The sequence below is a fragment of the Magnolia sinica genome, chromosome 4 (genome assembly GCF_029962835.1).
Source record: "Magnolia sinica isolate HGM2019 chromosome 4, MsV1, whole genome shotgun sequence".
In the NCBI taxonomy this organism is placed as follows: Eukaryota; Viridiplantae; Streptophyta; class Magnoliopsida; order Magnoliales; family Magnoliaceae; genus Magnolia; species Magnolia sinica.
In genome coordinates, this window is record NC_080576.1 from 70669287 (window position 1) to 70693366 (window position 24080).

At 45.4% G+C, this 24080-nt stretch overlaps 1 non-coding gene across 1 annotated transcript; it reads left to right on the top strand.

The window, feature by feature from the left end:
* Positions 1-23466: 23466 nt before the first annotated feature.
* On the top strand, positions 23467-23573 carry LOC131244982 (small nucleolar RNA R71). Its single transcript, XR_009170746.1, has one exon. It is a non-coding gene; the product is annotated as a small nucleolar RNA R71 (small nucleolar RNA).
* Positions 23574-24080: the final 507 nt, after the last annotated feature.

Below are 24080 nucleotides of genomic sequence, written 5' to 3' on the forward strand. Positions count from 1 at the left end.
CATGTCCTTCGCTGACGTGATCGGTGGGCTCCACAGAAGTATTTTCGAGGAAATCCACCCCATCCATTAGATTTCCCTCAAACTTTCGGTTAAAAATGGAACGTTTTGAATGTCCATTGAATCAGACCAGAGAAGAAATCATGCTAAAATCAATTTGAGCATTGCAGGGCAGTCCACTTATGGCCTCTGTATCACGCACATGTGCTTGCATGGGTATAAATAGTTAGCATGAGTTTTATTTCTTCGAGGCCCTCTACACAATGGACGACTTGGATCATTCGTACGTGTAATTTGTGGGGCCCACTAGCATCCGCAAAACGGACGCCGTCCGTTCGTTACGAACGCCATAAACGGCAGTTGCCATTTTGAGAAGCAGACGCGGATCAGCGTAACACTGACCCGTCTCTCGATTCTAAAACGGCCGCTGTGTATATATGTGTAGTGTGCACACGCTGCAGTGTGGGGTCCACTACGATGTTTCTCAAGAAATCTAATCCATCCATTTAATTGGTCTCCCCATTTAAGGCGTTGAATCTGAATTTGAGGCATATCCAGATAGCAGGTGGGCCCCACTTAGGGAATTAAGGGGATGATCTATGCGTTGGGACACTTCTCGAGATATCCAATGGCTGAAATTTAATATGTACGGTTTATTTATGGCCCCTAGCAAATTTATGAAGTTTCGAGCCAATCGGATGGTGGGAACCCTGTGATCTTGCATTGTGGACCATTTTGGGCCTCTTTAATGTGAACGACTTGATTTCCTCGGATCCCTGGCGTGTAAATCCATTAATGTTGGTCCTCTAGAATCCATCCCTTACTCTGATGACTTCAGAGTGTCAAATCCATGCTTTTAGTACTTTTTTTTAGTCCACGCTCCTGATTACATCCTGCAATAAAAACACAATTAAAATATGACATTAAACATTATCATGTACGTGAAATCATGCAATAACTGAGGTCTGATATGCAATATTCGACCCTCATCACAACCCTCAACCAACATTTTGCTAGTCCCGAGCAAAACATGTGAAAAATAATTTCAGAAATAAAGGACAATTCCTGTAAACCTAAGTGACTTGTGAACAAATAATCGAGATGCGAGAATTCTAAGATTCATGAATGGTGAGTAGAATTTTCTCCTAGAATCAAGCTCACAGTAAACTTCATAATCAAGTTCAAAATATTAATTTATTAATTAGAACAATTCTAAACATTGATTTCCATGAGTGTATAGTGTAATCTTGGCTTACAATCATTAAGAGATCCAATTGTCAATTTCATATTATCATTGGTAATTAACGACAGAATTCTTGACAAGCAAACCTGAAACCAACACTTGCCGTTGATTTTTTTTTGAAAGTAACGCCAAGGAGGGGAATCAAATCCTCACCTATAGGGAGCAAACCTATGGTAAAGATTGTACACCCAACCTTTTTCACATATCATCCATGGGGAATCGAATTTTCATCTATAGGGAGCAAACCTATGGTGAAGATTATTCGACTAATCCTTTCAATTCTTCTTTATAAACTGATGCTAAAATATTTTTCAGGTTGGTTCCCTTCATGCTAAGTGATTACTTAGTTAATCATTCAATATCGAACTAGAACTTTAATGTGTAAGCGAGATGTGATATGTGAAATCATGACTCAATCAATGTTTATAACTTCTAATCATGGATTAATAACTCAAACTTAATTGTGAAATCTAACAGACAACTAAATCCAAGAATCATAAATTACCAACATCACGTATCTTTTAATTCTAAATCCAAGATGGCCATTAAAATCACTTCGAATTCACAAGAAAATCCAGAAAAATTAAAAAATTTCACAATTTTTTTTGCTCAAGACCAAGAAAATACTGATTAGGTAACCTAATCTCCCACCTCTAACCTAAAATCTACATTGTCCTCAATGTAAAAGAAATAAACATGCAATGCACATGGGACAACGAAAATAAAAGAGTGATGGAAAGATAGCACCTAGACGGAGAATCAAGAGGCTTTCCCAAAAATATCAACGTAGAAGCGAGTCAGCACAAGAGAGAAATCAACAAAAGCAAAATAACAAAAATAAAATCACAAAAAGAAGATCCTACCTATAATACTTTCGTAGGTACTCTCGATTGCATTTAGTGTATGCAACAAACCTTTAAACCCCTAGGTTGCCCCTAGTGGACGAGTTGTAGTCTCGTGAGGGTTTGCAGCAATGTTACCCATAAACATTGAACTAGGAAAATGAAAAGCTGGGTTGCCTCCCAGGAGCGCTAAGTTTAACGTCTTTAGCCAGACAAGCAATGAAGGCAACCATGGACCATGAATTAATCAATCTTGACAACCTAAGTCCTCCGAATAAATTTCCTCAACACCTTGATTAACCAATCCCAGACTTTGTGGGAACAACTTGAACCGTGCTATCTGAAATGGGGTAAATGATACCATCGTCTAATAATTTAAGCACTTCCGCTCGAACAACTTCTTCCATGTTAGGGCTAAGCCTCCTTTGCATTTCACGAGACATTTTCGCATTTTCTTCAAGATCATTACGATGCATACACATAGTGGGGCATACTCCCTTTATGTCTGATATCGTCCACCCAATTGCTGCCTTATATTCTCTAAGAACTTTAAGCAACTTGCTCTCCTGTTCTTTCTCAAGGTTTGAAGTTTGGATGATAGGCAGGGTCTCAGAAGGACCTAAAAATGCATACTTGAGGTTTTCAGGCAATTGTTTAAGGTCAAGTTCATGTGGTTTCTCAATAGATGGGACTGGTTTATACTCAGAGGGTGGAAGAGGTTCCACTTTCGCTTTCCTTTTTGCAGTCTCCATTATAGGCGTAGAGTCGAGCAATGCATTGAATTCTTGGATGGAACTTTTTATGTCAAAATCCATGCCAAAATATGATAAGCAAGTCTCAAGTGCGTCTTCGGAAGATTGAAGGAAAGATTCATGCACTAGACTCTCAATCATGTCCACTTCAAATATATCATCCGAGTGTGTTGGTTGTTGTCAAGCATTGAAAACATTGAGTTTAATCTTCATGTTACAAAAAGACAACTTCATAACTCCATTCCTGCAATTTGTGATAGCATTGGATGTGGTCAAGAATGGGCATCCCAGGATAACCGGAATTTGACTAGTAGGATTCTAGACGGGCTGAGTATCTAGAACGATGAAATCCACTGGAAAATAAAACTTATCAACCTGGATTAGCACATTCTCAATAACACCACGGGGCACCTTGATAGATCTATCAACTAGTTGTAATGTTATTTTAGTTGGTTTCAGTTCACCAAGTCCTACCTGCTCATATACAGAATATGGTAACAAATTAACACTGGCCCCTAAATCAAGTAATGCTTTCTCAACCTTATGATCTCCTATCACACAAGAAATGGTAGGAGCTCCTCGATCCCTAAATTTAGGAGGGGTGTTGTGTTAAATCATGGAGTTGAGTTGCTCCGCAAGGAAGACCTTCTTATGAACATTCACCTTACGCTTTTGAGTGCATAATTCTTTAAGAAACTGTAAGCCCCATATCTTAGACCGTACTGTTCCGTAGACTTTCGGGATCTTCCCGGCTGAATTCCGGCAACCTTCGACCCTTTACCTGTATTTACGCACGACCCTGCGTCACATGCCGTTAACCTGAATCGACTCAACTGAAGACTTGTACCCTAGCGATCGTGCCGTCACCGCGTCTCGCCCGCTGATCCGATACTCTGGCCAGGAGATGTGGGCTAGCGTTCGGTGGAAGGAAAACGCCGTGCGTGCAAATTACGAGAGAATCTCTACGAGATGTCACCTTAATCAATCAATCAATCCATCCTATCACTTCAAGTACATGTCAAGTACACATCACCTTTCACCCATCCCCAAGCAACCCCCAAAGTCAAAAGTTTCTTACACAAGCCATACTTTTCTTACACAAATTACCTCAAAAGTCAAAAAAGGGCTCTTACACCCATCACTCACCACAGCAACACATCCATCACCCATTTATCTCTCTTTACAACCCTCACTCTCTCACTTTTTTCAAACTCATTTCCAAGCAACCAAAAAAAAACCATACGTCCAAGCCTCCTCAGCCACTCCAAGAGAGCCACAAGTGTGGCCCACCTTTCCTACCCTTTCATCTCCCATCTCAACCATCCAAACGACATCTCCTCCGTTAAAATCGAAGCTAAGGAGCAAATGAAGCCAAGGGAGCAAGAAGATCAAACGGTGGGTGCTTCTATAGGCTAGTTTTTCTTGTTTGCATGATGTGCCAAGTGAGGCATACCGATCGATGGTATGGATCTCACTTTGGACCCTAGGTGTGGCCGATGGCCGACCTTGATCCACATGATCATTCCATGATGGGGCCATTTTCCATGGACCCCAGTATGATGTTTATTTTCTTTGCATGGCTAGATGTCATCTAGACCTTCCATTTTGGTGGAGAAGGGATCTCCACCGTTGATCTTTGATTTGTTGGGCCCACGTGTTATGGGACCCACTTGATGTATGATTTAGTGCAAGGGAGGGCTCATAGTGGCGGAGCCCCCCATCACGCGTGTCCCACTCTCTCTTTCTCTCTCTCTCTCTATCCCATTCTTTTTCATCTCTTTTCATGTGATGATGTGGCCGTGTGGACCACCCCGATGGACACCACCATAGGGCATGTATTTTATTCAAGCCATCTATTGGTAGGGCCACTTTATATATGTTGTGTTCACACCATCCTCCATTTGATGGCCCACCTCAACAGGGCTCACCTCATGTACGTGGGTTGCCCAGACCGTCCAGTGTCCAGGGACGCTGGACGTCAATGGAAAACACAAATTTTAGCCTTATTTTCAAGGCTTTTGAGAGGGCTATCTATGTAGGCCCCACCTTGATGTATGTATTCAATTCACGCCATCCATTCCTTTCCCAAGCTCATTGTAGGCGTTGAGCCGAATAATGGGGCCAATCTGATTCCAGGCGGGTCATAGCATAGCAAACAACGTATTTATCGTTGAAACACCCTCCAATGTTTCTATACACCGAAATATGTTCAATATTGGGCTTGTTTTGCTTGTCTTGAGCCATTGGGGGCCATTAGACGGAGTGGATTCACCTAATGCGGGCCCCACATGAGGAAAATCGTAGGAAAATCGAAATATAAAAAAATATATGCATCACGCAGCCAACGCTGCTGTTGTCAGAGCCGCAGGCAGCGCCTGCTGCGTGCGACTGGCGGGCGGACGAGCAGGGACCCATGGTCTGAGCCGTGGGCCCCACCATGATGTGTGTATGTAATCCAAACCGTTCATTAGGTGGGACCCTACTTGAAGTGGGCCCCCTCCAAATATTAGCCCCATCCAACGCACAGGTGACCCACATCAGAGGAAATAGTAGGATTAAACGTCTGCCCTTGAAACCCTCTTTTTGGGTCACAAAAGTTTTGGATCCAGTATGAGATTTGTTCTTCCTATTCATTTGGGTCCATGGGACCTTATCAACGGATTGATGGTATGTAAACATTATGGTGGGCCCCACATCGGACCCACATAGGTGTATGTGTTTTATTCACATCGTCTGCCTGGACGGTGGAACCCACCATGCTGAATGTGTTTTATACATGCCGTCCACCCATTTCTGTAGCGGTAGTGGGTCCCACTGCTGTTGGCATCAGTAAGGTCCGTGGGACCCACGTTTGATGCATGTATACCACACCGTCCGTCCATTTGCATGGACCCCACCATAGTGCGTGTCTTTTACCCGCCCCATCCACTGTCATTGGATGGTGGGACCCATCACACGTATGGGGATACCCCCCTCCCCTATTGCATGCGACTGTCCAGGCCTGGACGTTGTTTCATGTGTTATATATTATAATATATATTATATATTATAATATACATATATATTATATTATATTATATATATTATATGTTATATTATATATAAATATTCATGATGGTCGGCCCTATGTGGGACCCACCTCTGCCTTTTTTGTGCAGCCAGCTGCCTGTGCAGCAGCTATCTAGCTGCTCCTTTGTTGGCAGCCAGCCCATAGGCCCCACATTGATGTATGTATTTTACACCATTTTAATAGTGGACCGTGACACCTGCTGTTCAACTTCTAAGGGCAGCAGTAGTTTCCAATTTAGTTGATAATTGTTTTCATTTCAACTATCTCTATGTTAACTTGTGAATAGGTCGGATCTCAAAAATATATGAGGGTGGGCCCGACTAGATATGCCTGAGGCCCATTTGATTCGGCCCATCCGACTCGGCCCATATGATTAAGCCCATCTTGATGTAGTTATGGCCCATCCGTTGAGGCCCACCTTGATATATATGAAGCCCATGTTATGAGGCCCATTTGTTGTATCTAAGGCCCATGGACCGAGGCCCAATTGGATGTACCCAAGTCCATTACAATGTGTGACCCTACCATGGTTTGAGTAATGATGTTTATGGCAGTCGTACCTTAGGAGCAATGTTGGTTTGACGTCCACATTGTAAGAATAATGTTGGTTAAATGTCCGCATTATAATTCTCCCTAGGGCCCATTGTTAGGCCCATACTTGTAGGCCATTTAGGCCCATCTTCGTTATGAACAACGTCCATCACCATATAACATGTTTAGTATAGTTCCATGATTCATGATCATACGTATCATATGTATGCTTGATATGAGAAGTGACTGATCATAGCATATGCCTTCGGGGAGATTGTTTAGGGGCTCCCGGATAGACGGTTTTGCATACATGAGCGCATGATACGCACAGGATTGTTGTATGATTGGATAGTGTGATTCATGTATTCGCATTGTGTGATATGGTTATTGTATGCCCTAGTGACATCAGGGCCGTAGCCTCCACAGAAGTATCGTGGTTGGTAGGATTGGATAACGAAAATCTTATTTTACATGGGGTACTATAAATATCCTTGGGTGAAAGTCCCTAAACCCTTATGGTACCAAGAGGTTGTTCGAACGTCTAGACCGAGAGGTGCATGAGCGCCGAGTGTCGATTACCAGACCGTTGAGCTTCCACTGTGTCGTGGTTGGTTGGATGGGGGTGCGGCCTTACCCGCCCGAGTGGAGGGGGCAAAGCTAGGCTGAGTTTGACCAACTCGAGAAATGGGTCTGCTATTGACGAGCCGAGCCCTATATTGATAGGCGGATAGTGAGGTCTCTTCCACTCGAGCTGTAATTTGGTTGGAGTGTACTAGACCCTGGTGATATTCCAGAGTTGAGCTATATTGATATGTGGACTTAGATGAGGATTCACATGCTTGAGTTGTATTTCGCACCGCATGGCCTTGGTATGGCCGACATCATCCATGCCTCGCATCGCATAGCCTTGGTATGGCTCATGGCATTCATGGATTCATCAGCATATTCCGCATTACTCTGATACTGCATAACTACTACCTTGCGCACACACTTTCACCGCCCTCTAAGCTTTCCATACGCTTATGAACGACCGTTGCGTGCTGGTGACGTTGGAGCGCAGCAGTGCTGAGGCAGGAGCGCTTTGCAGATTATCTTGGAGCTTTTTGTTTATTATCATTATATTTCCCTTTATGCTCATTGTACTTTTAAAGTTTTTGATTGTAGTGAAAATGTGATGAAATTTTTTGTTGTTGTTTGTGGGTTATGCCTTTGGTTATGCTTATTACGAATCAAACTGGTGTTGAAAATCCTCCTCGTAGCATCCCAGGATCGAAACTTGGCGAATGGGCACTGAGAGCTGAGAATGGGGTTCTACGGGGGCTGTCGATGCCGGATTCGGTGATTGAAAATTTTGTGAGCCTGGTTTTCGAGTTTGGGACGTGACAGAAGTTGGTATCAGAGCATAATTCGAGAATAACCAAGAACAATATTACATGTCTACCATAAATGATTTAAGTCCTAAGTTTGGATAGCCTATTAATCTTTTTTTACAGACCCTTAACGTGCGTGCCTTCTCGAGCCTTTAAGTTGATATGCGCCTTCGCTCTTTCCTTTAGGACATGCCGCGCAGGAGAGTGACCCGATCGACTCCCAAACTACCACCTGAGACTCTGGCACCACCACCTGCGGCTCCTGCCCTACCACCTATGATCCCCACTCCACTACTAGAGATTCCTACTGCCTAGCTTATGGATGCAGCTCCTCCACCATAGACTAGTACGGATCCGACCGTATCCGTGAGTGCTTCCCAGTTACAACAAATGTTGCAGGCTGTGATGGCCACACTTCAGGGGCAGAGCAGACACCTCGTAGTTTCCCCAGCCCAGGCAGAGCAGGAGCGCTCGAGTGCCCTCCTTCGAGAGTTTCGACAGCTCGATCCCCTCCATTTCCAGGGTGAACCAGATTCGACGGCAGCTGAGAGATGGCGCGCTGATGTGGAGAAGATATTTGAGAAGATGAGATGTACGATCGAGCGACGAGTCCGATTAGCCGTATTTCTCCTCCATGGTGAGGTTGAGCACTGGTGGACGTCAATCTCCCGAGCAGCGGGCACCGATTTTGCATGGACGTGGGAGACTTTGTTGATCGGTTTGACCGACAGTATTTTTCTGATCACATTCGACGACAGCGGGCATTGGAATTTGAGGCCTTGGTGCAGGGTGATATGACGGTGGCTCAGTACGCCACTCGTTTTGTAGCGCTATCCAGATTTACACCATACCTAGTAGATGATGAGGAGCGGAGAGCCTACCGTTTCGAGGATGGCTTACGTTACGGTCTTCGAGGCCGTGTCATTGGGCATGAGCTCCCGAATTTCGAGGGAGTGGTACAGAAGGCCCAGATTTTTGAGGCTGAGTGGGCCGGTTCTCAGTCTGATTGCGGTCAGAGGAGAGACCAGAAGAGGCAGGCTCCTTCCAGTGATTCCCAGCAGGGTCGACTACAGCAGAGGCACACAGGTTGCCCAGCCTTCCGAGCACCAGCACCACCTCCAGCACCACCTCCGAGGTAGTTCACCGGCTCTTGTTTTAGGTGCGGTGCGATGAGGCACCGTATATGGGATTGTCCTCACCCCTAGCAGCAGCAGCAGTAGAGAGGTTCACAACAGCCTCCACCACCGCAGCAGCAGAGGCCCTCACAGCAGCAGCAACAACACCCCCACCACAGAGGCCACCTCAGCAGTAGCATCAGCCCCAGCCTCCGAGACCACAGCAGTAGAGGCAGCAGTTTCGACCGCCTCAGCGACAGCAGCAGCAACAACATGCTTAGAGGGGACAGGCGCCTCCCCAACCGGCTCAGGCTAGGTTTTATGCGGCTCAGCAGGACCCGCAGACATCCGGAGGAGTCATCGAGGGTATACTTTTAGTATCTGCATGCATTGCACATGTGTTGTTTGATTCTGGTGCATCTCATTTTTTTGTGGCCGAGAGTTTTCCTGATCGACTAGTTTGCCATTAGAGTCTACTCGTGAGGGTTTGTCAGTATCAACTCCCTTAGAAAAGACTGCAGTGTTGGGCCGACTTTGCTCATCCTACTCCGTTCTGGTTGGGGATATCTTTTTGCCTGCCGATCTGTTTGCATTGCCGATGTCCGAGTTCGACGTCATTTTGGACATGGATTGGCTTGTCGAGTACCATGCCATATTGGATTGCTCCTCGAGGACAGTCACGTTTTGTATACCTGGCTTGCCGTAGTTCCAGTTCATTGCTGAGTCCAGAGGAGAGCCGTTGTCTTGTATGATGTCGTATGCCATAGAGGAGCCTATAGTGGCAAGCATCGACCAGTTGCCTGTGGTTTGCAATTTTTTCGATGTTTTTCAGGAGATTCTAGGATTACCGCCTCGCCGACTCACCGTGTTTCAGATTGATCTCGTGCCCAATACCGCGCCTATTTCGAAGGCCCCGTACCGTATGGCACCGTTGGAGTTGCGGGAACTGCAGAAGCAGTTGGACGAGTTGGGCTTTATCCGTCTGAGCCATGGGGAGTGCCGGTACTCTTTGTGAAGAAGAAGGATGGCTCGTTGAGGCTTTGCGTAGACTACCACGAGCTCAACAAAGTCACGATCAAGAACAAGTACCCGCTCCTGAGGATTGATGATTTGTTTGATCAGCTGCAGGGTGCACAGTTCTTTTCGAAGATTGACTTGCGTTTCGATTATCATCAGATTCGGGTCCGAGAGGAGGACATTCCGAAGACAGCATTCAGGACGCGTTATGGTCATTTCGAGTTTCAGGTCATGTCTTTCGGACTGACCAATGCGCCCGTAGTGTTCATGCAGTTGATGAACAATGTCTTCCGCCCTTATCTTGATCAGTTTGTTGTAGTCTTCATCGACGACATTCTGATCTATTCGAGGACCTGTGAGGAGCACGAGCAGCATCTGGAGGTTACGTTGCAGACCCTCCGCGCACACCAGCTATATGCGAAGCTAGAGAAGTGCGAGTTCTGGCAGGAGGAGGTGAAGTTCCTCGGTCACGTGGTGTCGAGGGAGGATGTCGCAGTGGACCCCTCGAAGGTTGAGGCAGTGCGTCAGTGGGGCCAGCCTACGACTCCGTCTGAGATCCACAGTTTCCTTGGTTTAGCGGGCTACTACCGGCGTTTCATTGAGGGCTTCTCCTGTATTGCAGCCCCGTTGACCAGGTTGATCCGGAAGGGCACACAGTTTATTTGGAGCGATGCCTGCGAGTGAGCATTTATGGAGTTGAAGGACCATCTCACGTCCACTCCCGTCCTCACTCTTTCCTCTGAGACTGATGGATTTATTGTATTCACTGATGCCTCGCAGATCGGTTTCGGTGCTGTCCTGATGCAGCACAGGAGACCAGTGGCCTTCGCGTTTCGTCAGCTCAAGGTCCATGAGCTGAACTACCCCACGCATGATTTAGAGTTGGCTGTATTTGTTTTTGTACTGAAGGTGTGGAGACACTATCTCTATGGGGCTAGGTTTGAGCTCTTTTCTGACCACAAGACCTTGAAGTAACTCTTCTCGCAGCCTGAGTTGAACATGAGGCAGAGGCGCTAGATAGAGCTCCTGAAGGACTATGATTTCGATCTCCAGTACCACACAGGTAAGGCGAACGAGGTGGCGGATGCCCTCAGCCATCAGCCATGAGGCCTGGTGGCACATATGATAATTTAGGAGTAGAGGATGCTCGAGGATATAGCAGAGTATGACTTTGAGTTTGGCTTGTAGTCTTTTATTGTGCAGTTATCGAGCCTGTCGATTAAACCCTCTTTTGTCGCAAGGGTGATCGAGGCTCAGCAGGCAGACCAGTCATTACAGGATTACCGAGCAGAGGCAACATCTGAGAGTTAGGCAGATTGACAAATTGGTTCTGACGGTGAACTTCGCTTCAGAGGCCGATTATGTGTCCTGGATATTCTTGAGTTACGCAGAAATCTTATGATCGAGGCACATCGATCACGGTTTTCTATCCTGTAAGGCCCATATCCTAGCCCGTACCGTTCTGTAGGCTTTCGATGTCCTACCGGTCGAATTCTGGCGACCGGCGATCTGTTATCGGTGTTTGCGCGTAACCTTCAGTCGTATCCCGTATTTTAGAGTCAGATCGACCCGAGACTTATGTCCTTGCGACCGCGCCGTCGCCGCGGTTCCGATGCCACGTATTACGTACCGAGACGATACCCGGGCCAGAAGATGTGGGCCCGCGTTCAGTTTGAGAAAAACGCCGCGCGTTGCGAATTCCAAGAGAATTTCTACGATATGTCCCATCAATCACATCAATTATAAGTCAAGTACATCCCATCACAAGCCATCACTCACCCTTACCTCTCTTTACCCAAAGTCAAGGCAACCCATGCTTAGCCTTCCCTTTCTTACTAACAAGTCCAAAGAGCCCATACCTCCCATCCCATCTCCTATACATCTCTTCTCTCTTTCTCATTTTCTCATTACAAGCAAATCCCATGAGAGAGCCCACGTCTAAGCTCCATGGGAGAGAGCTAGTGTGACCCACCTTCCTACCACCCGATCCTACCATCCTAAGCCCATCTCAACCATTGAAGTCCATCCATTGGAGCTCTAGCATGCTTTGGCGGAAGAAGGAGGAGAAGATCATAGGTGGGTGTTTTCTAGAATTTGAATTGTATATTTTTTTGGATTTGATGATTTGAGGGCCCACTTGTGGTGGGACCCATCATAATGTATGCTTTGTATCATGCAAGGGAGGGCTCATAGTGGCGGAGCCCTCCCCTCCACTCGTTTCTCTTGCTCTCTCTCTCTCTCTCTCTCTCTCTCTCTCTCTCTCTCTCGTATTTCATGGCCCACCCAATGATGTGTGAGGGAGATCCGGACCGTCCAGTAACATGGACGCCCTTGCTGTCCATGTTGCTGGACGTCCATCGATCACGGAATTAATGAAGGGGAAAAACCTGAACATCAGCTAGATCCCAACCTTGAAGTCATCGGTGTGGACCCCACTGTAGGTGTGCATGATCGTTGCTATCCATTTGGTGGCCCGCACACTGTGCAGCAGTGGGATGCCCACTGACTAGCAGCTGCGACCCACGTTGCTGCTGGCTATCTGGACGAACGGCGAACACAAATATCTGCTTGATATTAAACCATGGTGGGCCACCACGAGGACCCATCTTCGGTGTATTTATCCACGCCGTCCGTATTATGCACGTGAGGCCCACCATTGATGACACGTGTAGCCCACACCCACATGGGACCACAGCGCTGCATGTCATATACCCCAACCGTCCACTGGATTGGGACATGGGATGGCAGCCATGACGTATGTATTTTAAATGCACCGTCCATCCATCTTTTGGCAACATGTGGGCCCACCCACATGTGCTACACGTGTGGGATGGGACCCACCTAGAGGTATTTATCCACACCGTCCATGTCTTAGACGGTGGGCCTAATCAATGCATGAATTTCATCCAGCATCCATCTGTCTGGATGCTGGTTGCTGTTAAAAAATAAAAATAAAAACAATAAAGCATATAATTATATGATATAAATGATAATATAAATATATCATATATATGTATGGGTTGGTGGCCCCACGTGGGAACCCACCTTGCTGTATATGACTTGCGTCCTCACTGTCCATATGTTCTGGACGGTGGAACTACTGCCTGGACGTGTGAAATCCACACCGTCCGTACCTGGTGGACCATCTGATGTACAAGTTTTTACCAACACCGTCCATCTGTTTGGCTGACGGTCGTCAGCAAGTTCCCTGCGACCCACCTTAATAGTATGTGTTTCCTCTGCACTGTCTACCCCACCTGATGCCTGTGTTCGATCCAGACCGTCCATTTGTGGTCCTCATCAGTGGCAGCAGCTGCTGCATACGTCTGCAAGTTCTGTGGGTCCCATCCGGACCATGGACCCCACATAATATATGTATTTTGTCCCAACCGTCCATCTGGACAGTGGGGACCCTACCTACCTGCTGTATCAACATCATCAAGTTATGTGGGTCTGATTAGAGGCATGTGTTATATCCAAACCGTCCATCCAATTGGCAAGGTTGTCTTAGGCTTGAGGCTAAAAATGAAGCAGATTCAAAACTTTAGTGGGCCAGATACGTGGACACCACCATGATGTATTTATCTCATCCACACCGTCCAGATTGTGCTGGACGGTGCTGGACAATGTTTAGATGGTGTTGGACATGTTTGGACGGTGCAGATTTGCATAGGCAATGTTTGGATGGTGCTGATTTACATGGATAATGTTTGGGCAGTGCTGATCATCATTAGAGCGCAATGTGCCCCATAGAATGATAGTGTACTGTGATACACATGAAATGATTTATGGTGTGGTCCAAGCCCACATGAGGCCCATTGGTGCGGCCCATCCATGAGGCCCATCTTGATGTATATTTAGGGCCCATGTGCAGGGGCCACTTGTGATGTATTGGGGCCCATGTGTAGGGCTCGCCTATTGTATATTTGGAACCCATGGGTTGTGACCCATTGTGATGTATTCGAGGCCCATGGGCAAGGCCTGATGTTATGTATTTATGGCCCATGTGATGGGGCCCACCTGTTGCGTATTTGAAGCCCAAGGGTTGCGGCCAACTGTGATGTATTTTCGGCCCAGATGGCAAGGCCCGTGTGATGCATGAGAGGTCCATGGTCGTGGTCCAGTGTGATATATTCGAGGCCCATGTCCTGCAGCCCATTGTGATGTATTTTCAGCCCATTTGACATATTGGGGCCCATTTGGTGCGGCCGATGTGACGTACTTGGGGCTTATTTGATAAGGCCCAATGTAATATATAACAGGCCCAACTTGTTGTATTTGCAGAGGCTCAAAGTAATGTATTGCGACCCATTTGAGTAAAGCCCTTGTGCAAGGCTGTGGGCCCACCATGTGTCTGGTTCTATGTGGACCAATCCTTGGGAGCAACATTGATTAAATGTCCACATTAATGGGCAATGATGGTTTAATGTCCACATTGTGACCTTTCCTTAAGCCTTATTAGGCCATTCTCATCGATGTCGACTACCGATTAGCGATCGAGGCTTATTATCGTTACCGATTTGTCGACTCTGATTATCGATTGATCCTGCTTGTCGTGACCGCTTTGCTGATTTGATTATCGATCGATCCGATTGCCGTGACCGATTTGCCGACTCTGATTATCGATCGATCCCGATTGTCGTGACCGATTTGCCGATTTGATTATCGATCGATCCGATTGTCGTGACCAATTTACCGACTTTGATTATCGATTGATCCCGATTGTCGTGACCGATTTGCCGACTCTGATTATCGATCAATCCCGATTGTCATGACGATTTGCCGACTTTGATTATCAATCGATCTTGATTGTCGTGACTGATTTGTCTATTTGATTATCGATCGGTCCGATTATCGTGACCGATTTGCCGATTCTGATTATCGATCGATCCGATTGTCGTGACCGATTTGTCGATTTTGATTATCGATCGATCCCAATTGTCGAGGCCGAGTATCGAGGCCGATTCCGAGTGTCGATTTTGATTGTCGAAGCCGATTTCAATTGTAGAGGCCGATTGTCGAGACCTATATAATGTATATGCGACCCATAGTTGAGGCCCATTGTGATGCATTCGAGGGCCAGGCGATGTAGCCATTGTGATGTATGTTAGGCCCATGCGAAAGGCTCATCGTGGCATGTTAAACTCTTGAGTGAGGTCCATGGTCATATATATTTGGCCCTTGTGTGAGGCCATAGGTCCACTACATGTTAGGATCCATGAGGGTCATTCCTTGGGGGCAATGTTGGTTAAATGTCCACATTGTCAAGGTCGATTGTCGATGCCGGTTGTTGATACCGATTATGAGTATGTGACAGCATAACATCATGATACATACCCATATGCATCATCTGCATGTTGGTTATGAGATGTGATTGATCATTGCATATGTCATTGAGCATGTTGTTATGAGACTCCCTGATAGGCGCAGGTTATCTCACTTGAGCACGCGGTATGCGCAGGATTGATGCATGACTGGATTGTATGACTCATGTATCTCACATTATGATTACCGTACGCCCTAGCGACATCAGGGCCGTAGCCTCCATAGACATATCGTGGATGGCCAAATGGGACACCAAAAATGTTTGGTTCTAGCATACGGGTGCCATAGATGTCCCTGGGTGAAAATCCCTAAACCTCTATGGCCAGGAGATGCCCCACGTCGAGACCGAGTGGATATATGAGCGCATGAGGGCCGTATACCAGTAGGCCGCGTCTCCCACTGTGTCATGGTCGGTTGGGAAGGGGTGTGACCTTACCCGCCTGAGTGAGGGGGCAATGTCTAGGTTGAGTTTAACCAGCTTGAGGAATGGGTCGCTATTGACGAGCCGGGCCCGATATTGGCGGGCGGATAGTAAGGTCTCTTTCACTTACCCAGTTGTGTCCTCGGATAGGGGCGGCAAGCAGGCGTAGAGTGTAATAAACCCCGGTGATGATCCCAGAGAGGAACCACACTGATATGTGGACTTATTGAGCAGGAGTTGCATACTCATTCATTCATTCATTCACTATCCACTCGGGCTGGTGGTGCGAACTAATTATTGTGTACCTTCATATGGTCAGGATTTTGGTTGGGCACGTGACTAACCTGAGATCAGGAGTCTACCACATTGAGTTTGACTATCTAAATTTAGGTATGAGACTGGTTTGGATAGAAGTCCCTTGTGATGGACCCCATAGTAGCCTGCGATACTACGTACTATCATCCCGACTTTACACTCCAGTATGGTCATTCCATTCGCACCGCATAATGCATTACATCCGTGGCATATGCCATTTTGGGTTGCTGTGTTATATGGTCTAGATACAGCTGATGTTATTCATGGACTCATCAGGAATTGCATATTGCATTGCATCCTCGGTATCTGATATTTGGCTCTTTATGACTCCTCATTTGCATGATGTTCTATATTGCGTATTCTGATATTGATTGACTCATGGAGTTGTCCGTATTTCCGCTTAATCTGTTATTGTATGATTTATGATCTTGTCAGTATTTCTGTTTACTCTGATAATTCATGATCATGTCAATATTTCTGCTTATTCCGATATGGTACGATTTATGGATTACCTGTACTTCTGGTATTGTATGAGTATAACATTGTATTGAATACTTGGCACTTACCTTGTGCACACACTTATACCACCCTCTAAGCTTTCTATAAGCTTATGCACGATAGATGCATGCAGGTGATGTTAGGTTGCAGCAGTGTCGAGCTTGGAGTGTGTAGCGGCCTTCTGGAGCATGATTTTCGATTGTATTTTCTTTTCAGCAGTGTACTCAAATGATTATATTAGTGGATATGTGATGATGATGTTACCTTTATGAATTGGGTAATCTTGTGGTTATGCTTATTACGAGTTAAATGTGTAAAAAAAATCCTCCTTATAGGATCCCAGGATCGGAATTTGGCGTATGAACGCTAGGAGCCGAGAATGGGGTACTACGGAGGCTGTCGGCACCGGATTCGGCGATCGAGAATTTTGTGAGCCCGGTTTCTGAGTTTTGGGGCGTGACATATCCACCCTGGCTCGACGAAGATGTACCACGATATGAGGCGACTGTATTTTTGGGTGGGGATGAGCGTCAGATCGCCAATTTTGTGGCCGAGTGTGACACATGCCAGTGTGTCAAGGCCGATCATCAGAGACCCCCTGGTCTATTGCAACCGTTGAGTGTCCCGATGTGGAAGTGGGAGCACGTGTCGACAGATTTCATTATGGGCTTGTCGAGGACTCAGCACGGTCATGACGCCATCTGGGTTGTTGTGGATCATCTGACGAAGTCGGCACATTTTATTGCGATTCGTGCGACTTGGCCTTTGGACCGACTTGCGAGATTATTCATCGAGAATATTGTGAGACTGCATGGCGTTCCAGTCTCGATCGTTTTTGACCAAGACCCGACATTCACATCTCAGTTTTGGGGGAGCTTCCAGAGAGCGATGGGGACTGATTTGCAGCTCAGCACTGCGTACCATCCGCAGACTGACGGCCAGACCGAGAGGGTCAACCAGATCTTTGAGGATATGCTTCGGGCCTGCGCAATTGATTTCGGGGGTAGCTGGGATGAGCATCTGCGATTTGCTGAGTTCGCATACAATAACAGCTATCAGGCGACCATCGGCATGGCTCCATTTGAGGCACTATATAGCAGACCATGTAGATCATCGAGTTGTTGGACCGAGGTTGGAGAGCGCCGTCTCGTAGGTCTCGAGCTTGTGCAGGAGACGTCAGAGGCTATTGATATCATCAGACAGAGGATGCGCATAGCTCAGAGCCGGCAAAAGAGTTTTGCTGATCGTTGGCGTCGTCCCTTGGAGTTTGATATAGGGGACCATGTGTATCTCAAGGTCTTGCCCATGAAGGGCGTAGTTCGATTTGGAGTGAAGGAAAAGTTTACCCCGAGATTCATAGGACCTTTTGAGATCACTGGGCGCGTTGGCGCCGTAGCCTATCGGCTTGTCTTACCATCTCAGTTGTTTGGAGTCTACAACGTTTTCCATGTCTCTATGTTGAGGAAGTGTGGGTTAGACATCTTTCCTGTTATTGATTGGCAGCCGTTAGAGGTTCGGGAGGATGCTTCTCATATTGAGCAACCAGTTCGTATCCTTGATCGGAAGGAGCAGGTCCTCCGGACCAGGGTCATTCCGTTGGTGAAGGTTCAGTGGGGTCACCATTCTGTTGAGGAGGCTTCTTGGGAGCGCGAGGCTGAGATTCGAGAGTGCTATCCCCATCTTTTTGATGATTGATTGTGTTATATTTTAGATGTTATCTCTGATTTTATATAGAGATGCTATGTTTCTTCTTCCTCATGGTTATGATTAGTTGTGATGATTATGTAAATTTTGTGGACGAAATTTTTATTAAGAGGGGAGAGCTGTGAGCCCCGTATCCTAGACCGTACTATTCGTAGACTTCCGTGATCTTCCCGGTCGGATTTTGGCAACCTTCGACCCTTAACCGGTATTTGCGCGCGACCCTGCGTCACATGCTGTCAACTCAAGACTTGTACCCTAGCGATCGCGCCGTCGCTGCGTCTCGCGCGCTGATCCGATACTTTGGCTAGGAGATGTGGGCCAGTGTTCGGTGCGAGGAAAATGCTGTGTGTACTAATTACGAGAGAATCTCTACGAGATGTCATCTCAATCAATCAATCAATCCATCCTATCATGTCAAGTACATGTCAAGTATACATCACCTCTCGCCCTTCCACAAGTAAAGTCAAAAGTTTCTTACACAAGCCATACTTTTCTTACATAAATTACCTCAAAAGTCAAAAGTCATCTAGACCTTCCATTTTGGTGGAGAAGGGATCTCCACCGTTGATCTTTGATTTGTTGGGCCCACGTGTTATGAGACTCACTTGATGTATGATTTAGTGCAAGGGAGGGCTCATAGTGGCGGAGCCCCCCATCACGCGTGTCCCACTCTCTCTTTCTCTCTCTCTATCCCTTTCTTTTTCACCTCTTTTCATGTGATGATGTGGCCGTGTGGCCCACCCGGATGGACACCACCATAGGGCATGTATTTTATTCAAGCCATCTATTAATGGGGCCCACTTTATATATGTTGTGTTCACACCATCCTCCATTTGATGGCCCACCTCAACACGGCCCACCTCATGTACGTGGGTTGCCCAGACCGTTCAGTTTCCAGGGACGCTGGACGTCAATGGAAAACAGAAATTTTAGCCTTGTTTTCAATCCATGCCTTGATGTATGTATTCAATCCACGCTGTCCATTCCTTTCCCAAGCTCATTTTAGGCGTTGAGCCGAAAAATGGGGCCAATCTGACTTTCAGGCGGGTCATAGCATAGCAAACAGCGTATTTATCGTTGAAACACCCTCCAATGTTTCTATACACCGAAATATGCTCAATATTGGGCTTGTTTTGCTTGTCTTGAGCCATTGGGGGCCATTGGACGGAGTGGATTCACCTAATGCGGGCCCCATATGAGGAAAACCGCAAGAAAATCGAAAAATAAAAAAAATATATGCATCACGCAGCCGACGCTACTGCTCTCAGTGCCGCAGGCAGCGCCTGCTGCGTGCGACTGGCGGGCGGACGAGCAGCAGCAGTGTTTGTTGCTGTAAGTGCTATACTTTATATCCCTGTTTGTTGTCAAATTTGTGATGCCAAAATCACTGTTATGTTATATATAACTGCTTAAGTGAAGCTCTCTCAAGGATCAACATACATGAACAAGCTAAGCTCACATCAAGCAAAGCTCTCAAGTACAAGACTCGGGATCTTGAATGAAAGAACTGATCACAAGACAAGACTCTTGAATGCAAGAACTGCTCACAAGTCTCAAGCTGAAAAGAAAAAGAAAGTACAAGGCAAGACTCAAGTTGAACTCAAGACTCAAGTAGAAACTCAAGCCACTTTCATGATTGAGCTACTTCAAGTTTTAGTCTACATCAAGACTTCAAGGCTCATTCTTCATGGTCTCTTGTTTCAATGTCCATACTTCTTGATTGAGGTTTGTTTGACCATAGGATGACCTTAGAAAGTAGGTCATTTCGGATACATAAGTCGAATGTTATTTTACATGTGATTGGTCTTTTCTTCGACCATTGTCTGCTTCGACTAGTCTAGACTTGCTTCGACCGATCTAAGAAATTCCTCGATCAATCTAGAAAATCCTCGATCACTCGTAAGTTTGTTACAAATTGGATAAAACTGCTAGCCTTCGACTAGTCACGGAATCATTCCGATCGTAGGCAGTGTTTTGCATCTTCGACCTCGTAGAATCTCGACTCGAAGTCCGTGGTCTTTGCGGGACCTACGACGATCGAAGGAAACCTACGACCGTCGTAGGTGACCTACGACCGGTCGTAGGAGGGCTACGACCCGTCGTAGAACGGTCAAAGCATATCCCGCCGGATTTTCGAGCTAGAGCTTCGACTAGTCGTAGAGCACTCTAGACCAATCGAAGACCTGATCTTTTCACTTATAAATAGTGCACGAATCTCAGAAGAAATCATCGATTTAATTATAGTATTCAAGCCAATCTTCGTCGAACTTCTGAGAGATAATTTTGTGCTCCATCTAAGCTAAGTGTGCTTATTTAATATCTTCTTTCCTTAGCTTTATTTTAATTGATTTTGTTTCGGTTCTTCCAATCTGTTTTGAAAAGAGCAATTGTTATTCCCTTTCTTTGGACGCAAAATAACTTAAGGCCAGCCCTGTGTGGTTTAATTTAATATCACTTAGAACTAGAACCAGTGTACTCGAGTACTGGACCTTGAACTTGGACATTCAATCATCTACTTTGATTTGGTTCTACCGGGCTGCTACGAAGAAGATATTCAGGTATTTTACATATTGTAAATTCCTTTCTATTATTTTGGTTTCTTTCAAGATTTGCCAGAAAAATCTTGTTATATTGGTTATCTGAGGAAAGCCAGGAAAACTCAGAAGTGGGGGTTTTTTTAATTGTGTAAGCCCACATACAAAGACACAATTGTAAGGGTTTTGGGTGAACTGGGAAAACCTATCTTTAGTGAACGCTAATATCCCCTGTGTGAGGATATTAGGAGTGGAGTAGCTTTTGTGTGGCTTGGATAACGGTTGGTGAACACACAGGCGAACCACTATAAATCCTTTGAGTTGTGGTTGATTGATTTATTCTTTTAATTGTTTTTATTCTTTTTGTGGGATGTATGTATGGTGGTGAATGTTGTAATTATTTCAAGCTTTGTGAGAATGTTGTAATAGCTTAGAATTTACTTTCTGCTATTCCTTTATAAGTTTGTTTTTCAATTTCATTTTGAAAGTTGTTCCAGCAAGGTTGCCCTGCCATTTTTATGGTGTATGGTTGTCCCTAGAACAATACATCTTTAATTACAAGTTATTTCAATTCAGTTCATATTTGTTTTTGTATTCCTCTTCGATTTGAGACTTGATACAAAGACCTTTATAGAAATAAGGTTGTCCTACCACAAGATCGTTTTTGGTGTAAGGTTGTCCTTAGAATAACGTTTGTATCAACCTCTCAAGATCTGAATTTTGAGGTTGTTTTTCTTTCTTGCATTGTTATTTAATTTGGCTATCATTTTCTTTATTATTCCACTGTTATAAGTTTTTGCTGCGTGCGACTGGCGGGCGGACGAGCAGGGATCCATGGTCCTAGCCGTGGGCCCCACCATGATGTGTGTATGTAATCCAAACCGTTCATTAGGTGGGACCCTACTTGAAGTGGGCCCCCTCCAAATATCAGCCCCATCCAACGCTCAGGTGGCCCACACCAGAGGAAACAGTGGGATTAAACGTCTGCCCTTGAAACCCTCTTTTTGGGTCACAGAAGTTTTGGATCCAGTATGAGATTTGTTCTTCCTATTCATTTGGGTCCGTGGGACCTTATCAACGGATTGGATGGTATGTAAACATTATGGTGGGCCCCACATAGGACCCACATAGGTGTATGTGTTTTATTCACACCGTCCGCCTGGACGGTGGAACCCACCACGCTGAATGTGTTTTATACACGCCGTCCACCCATTTCTGCAGGGGCAGTGGGTCCCACTGCTGTTGGCATCAGCAAGGTCCGTGGGACCCACGTTTGATGCATGTATACCACACCGTCCGTCCATTTGCATAGACCCCACCATAGTGTGTGTGTTTTACCCACCCCATCCACCGTCCTTGGACGATGGGACCCATCACACATATGGGGATACCCCCCTCCCCTGTTGCATGCGACTATCCAGGCCGTCTAGGCCTGGACGTTATTTCATGTGTTATATATTATAATATATATTATATATTAATATATATATATATATATTATATTATATTATATATATTATACGTTATATTATATATAAATATTCATGATGGTGGGCCCTACGTGGGACCCACCTCTGCTTTTTTGGTGTAGCCAGCTGCCTGTGCAGTAGCTATCTAGCTGCTCCTTTGTTGGCAGCAAGCCCACAGGCCCCACATTGATGTATGCATTTTACACCATTTCAATAGTGGACTGTGACATCTACCGTTCAACTTCTAAGGGAAGCAGTAGTTTCCAATTTAGTTGATAATTGTTTTCATTTCAGCTATCTCTATGTTCACTTGTGAATAGGTCGGATCTCAAAAATATATGAGGGTGGGCCGGGTCAGATGGGCCGAATCAAATGATTGATTTGGCTTGCTCATGATATTGTTCTTGGTTTGAATTAGAGTCAATCTCATTCTGTCATTTTGGATTTGCCACAGGTTGACTAGGGAACTTGCCCTTCTCTCTCTCACTCAATGTGGCAGCAAGTTGACCCAACTGTACTTCCAGCTTGGCAATAGATTACGCATTTGCATGTAAGCTTTGACGGTTAGCTTGTAAAGTTTGTTGAGTGTCTTTTTGAAATTGAAGAGAACTCTACATAAACTGATTGAGTGTATCTTCAAGAGATGGTTTCCTTGATTGTGCAGGAAGTTGTTGATATTGCGAAAACTGTTGAAGCTGTTGACTACCAACTTGTGGGTAAGGTTGCATAGGAGGATTTTCAGATGGTCCTCCTTGTTGTGGTCCTTTTGCCCAAGAAAAATTTGGATGTCTAGCCCACCCTGGGTTGTAGGTGTCTGAGTAAGGATCATTCCCAGGTCTCCGAAAGGTGTTCATAGCATGCACTTGTTCAGAGAGAAATTCTGGAAATGCTGCACCAGATGGACAAGATTGCATAGGATGGGAGGGACTGGAACATATGGCACATGACTCGATTTGAGTTGTTTGTGGAGGTCCATTATTCAACATCAAAGCATCAACTTTATTTGTCAGGCTATCAATCTTGGCATAAAGTTCTAGCGTGACTCCTATCTCATATATACCACCTTTCTTCTGTGGTTGAGGACTTCTTTCACCTCTATTTGAATAGTCCCATTGCTGGGAGTTTTCACACAAGGTTTCAAAGAAATTCCACGCTTCGACATCACTTTTAGTCATGAATGACCCTCCACTGGTGGCATCAACCATGCGACGGTTTTGGGGTGTCAAACCGTCATAGAAGTATTGAACCTGTTGCCACTTCTCAAAACCATGGTGTGGACATTTAAGCAGCAAGTCCTTCCATCTTTCCCAACATTCATGAAAGTGCTCACCCTCTTTTTGTGTGAAATTAGTAATTTCTCTACGGAGAGCATTAGTTTTGTGAACAGGGAAGAACTTGTTTAAGAACTTCTTAGACAGTTGGTCCCATGTAGTGATAGACTCAACTTCTAGAGAATTCAACCATGCTTTCGCTTTATCATTCAAAGAAAAAGGAAAAAGACGTAAACGGATCAAATCATCTGAAAAGTTTTGAAACCTAAAGGTAGAGCAAATGTCTAGGAATTCTTTCACATGATGATATGGATCTTCCTTATCTAAAGCATAGAAGGAGGGCAACAATTGTATGACTTCAGGTTTAAGTTCAAAGTGTGCTGCCGTGGTGGCTGGCAACACTATGCATGAGGCGCATAAAATTGGATAGGAGCTGAATAATCTCTAAAAGCTTTAATTCCATTATCGTCTGCCATTTCAAATAGAATGTTTCTAAATCTTCTACGAAATGTTCTTTCTATTTCAAGATCAAAAGGTGCTAGTTCTATGTTTAGAGATCTACGCCCTAGCATAAACTATGTTATTACAATGTAAGAAAGAAAATAA